Source organism: Ictalurus punctatus, chromosome 2 (genome assembly GCF_001660625.3).
Source record: "Ictalurus punctatus breed USDA103 chromosome 2, Coco_2.0, whole genome shotgun sequence".
Classification (NCBI taxonomy): Eukaryota; Metazoa; Chordata; class Actinopteri; order Siluriformes; family Ictaluridae; genus Ictalurus; species Ictalurus punctatus.
In genome coordinates, this window is record NC_030417.2 from 37,674,097 (window position 1) to 37,676,920 (window position 2,824).

The following is a 2,824-nucleotide window of genomic DNA, read 5'->3' on the forward strand; positions in this document are numbered from 1 at the left end:
TCTAATTAAAGTCCAAAAGTTGTAATTGGAAACTGATTAGAGGAACGGAATTGGACTTTTGATCTGAACGTAACACACGGGCTAAGATACTTGCGTCGATACCATAAAAAACAACAACCCAGTACCTTATTTATTTATTTATTTATTTAGTAATTGTTGGTAATTTTACCCAATTCTTAACGAGATTAGTGAAAAGATTCTTTGAAGCAGGTTGCAAGCTCAAGGGACTAACGGATTCCTATCTATAAACTTCTATACACTCCTATACAACAAAAACGCATGTAAAAAGACTACTTACGGATTTGAATTAGCGTCTACTGTGTGTGTAGAGAAAACTGTCCTGAAATGAATCCTCGAGGAACTGATTCACTCATTTCGATTCGATTCGATTTGATATGTAGCGTTATTAACAACAGACACGCTCACGTAGCAGATTTACAGAAATCCGGATATGGATCTAGATTTAGATCCCTAACGAGCAAGCCAGAGGCGAGGAAAAACTCCCTGAGACGACGTGAGGAAGAAACCTTGGCTCGAAATGGAGCCGGTCCTCCTCTGGGTGACGGCGGATAGTGTGATTATGAGTCATAACTCTTCCACGAATGTATACCACAGAGTCAAGCAGCACTACCGAGGGTGATGGAAGGATCCTCAGTATGAGAATCAGGATCTGTGAATCTACACTCGCCTATAGTACATAGCTTTCGTTACGTAATCATGGATTTGGGACCACTCCAGCAATCCGTAAGCTATAAATCCACAGCAATCCCATGACGATCTTTAGGCCATTACACGTTTTAGGTGTATTAGAGCGCGATATTTTTAGAGACGTTTCTTCTCTTTTATATCGATACCACAAACGTCATCCTAGGGATTAGTTTCAATGTCTGAGAGGGAAGTCGACGTGACTGGACGTGTTTGATGATCTGGAATATCGCGCGCGAGCCGTCTCGGAAACGTGTTTCGTAAGGGTACGGATTACGTGGCGCACCTTTAAAATACACTCGAGGTACATAAACTGATCAGAAGTGCACTTTGAGAGAAAATGCTTGCGTGGTTCGCGTAAACGTAAGTTTGGAGTATTATTCTGTAACCGTAGCCATTTATGATGTATGATCGTGTATTTAGCTAGACGCTTGGCTCAGCGACGGTCTTACCAAATATCAAAGCTTCACTGACGGCTTTTACAGTATTAATCCGTAAATGAGCGATTTGCTCAAAGTGCTTTCAGCAGTTTCTTACCGGGGCTGAGATCGTCACTGTCCGTGGTTCTGAACACGCTCACTTGTGACTTATTACCCACAATACCCTGCGTGATTTTCAGTCAATATCATAGTTTAACAGCAGTGAGTCACGATGGCTCGACGTGTACTGTAATGTCAAAGCCAGAAGTTTTTCTTTTATTTTAGAAGGAACAGATTTTGACATTCGAGAGTGAATTAATCCTCTTTACGCACACATTCACGGCCAGCGCGTCCCTGCGACCAGCGTACCTCACACAAACCCCTCGCTGTCAGATATTCCACATTCACACCTAAGTTTTACCAATTTACGGTACTATGAAATAAGTATAACAGAAACAGAAACAAGAGGTGATGAATTCATTCCGTCAGAATTGACTAGTTGGGAATGACGACATAGTTGTCTTCTTTAATGACCTTACGTAAGTCACCATAAAAGTCGTTATTTATACCCCATTGTATATATATATATATAATATATATGAATTTTTTTCCAACCGACTGACAGTTAATAGAGAATTTTTAAAATGTATATATACATTAAAAATGTCTCTATTTACTGTCAGTCACTTGAAAATTTAACGACCACTGCATCTGTGAAATATGCAACAAAGTGCCCAGAAAAATGCATGTAAGACAATTCTATTCAACTGTAATACAATGACAAATTCTGTAAAATATGAAGGGTCGGTATGATGTAAATCAGTATTTTCTTTAGGAACACTCATGGTGCATGATGGTTCTTTGAAAGATATAGGAAACTAACATTGGCAAAAATAACAATAATAATAATAATAATAATAATACATTTCCTGTAATCTTATATGTAGAGCATAACACGTGTTTGTGCTTTTAGGGTCACTGCACGAGCACATGCGAAACAAATGCACGTCTTATTTTTGCATAACAAAATGTGCTGTAATTGCACTTTGCCTATACTAGTATTATAATAACAGTGATTTATACAGGGATTTGCCTCTCCACCCCACCCCTTTAAAAAAAAAAAAAAAAAAGTTCTCTATTTAGCTCATGCATTAGAACAGAAGGGGGGAAAAAAGTCAGGCGATTGGTTCCTGCTTCCTGTAAAGAATAACGGGAATAAAACTTACTTCTGGTGTTGAGATGGAGCTGGAGGTTTGAGATCAAGGCTCTAATTGAGCTCTAATTGCAGCCGAAGTCCTTGAACAAGTGGCGCGCGCTGATCGCTGATGATGGTTGATGGTTGGTGTGTGTGAGTGTGTGTGTGTGTGGACTGCTTCCACGTGCGCTTTTATACGGTCGGGTTTGCGTCGGGAAAGGCACGAGGGGAGGGCGTAACACGAGCGCGCGCGCACGTACACGACACCAGGAGTAGATTATTTTCGTTTTCATTTTTTGTTTCTGATAGAAATCGACCCCTACAGCTTTGCAGCGCGCGAACTCCACGTTGTGTAATTAGCACCTGTTGCGTGCGCGCGCGCGCCCTGACTGAGTACGTTTGAACAGCGAAGCCGGCTCGTGCGCGACCGTTAGAGTTTCAAATTCAAATTCAAATTTCAGTTAACGCCTGAAGTCATATATATATATATATAAATATATATATA

At 40.4% G+C, this 2,824-nt stretch overlaps 1 protein-coding gene across 2 annotated transcripts in view; it reads right to left on the bottom strand.

The window, feature by feature from the left end:
- Window positions 1–2,520, bottom strand: part of pyya (peptide YYa) — a 10,491-nt gene extending 7,971 nt beyond the window's left edge. Inside the window, exon 1 of one of the 2 annotated variants that reach the window (XM_017487598.3) lies at window positions 2,351–2,520. The gene's annotated coding sequence lies outside the window, so the exon portion shown is untranslated. The remainder of the gene's footprint in view (window positions 1–2,350) is intronic. The other variant, XM_017487590.3, reaches the window with a different exon arrangement.
- Window positions 2,521–2,824: the final 304 nt, after the last annotated feature.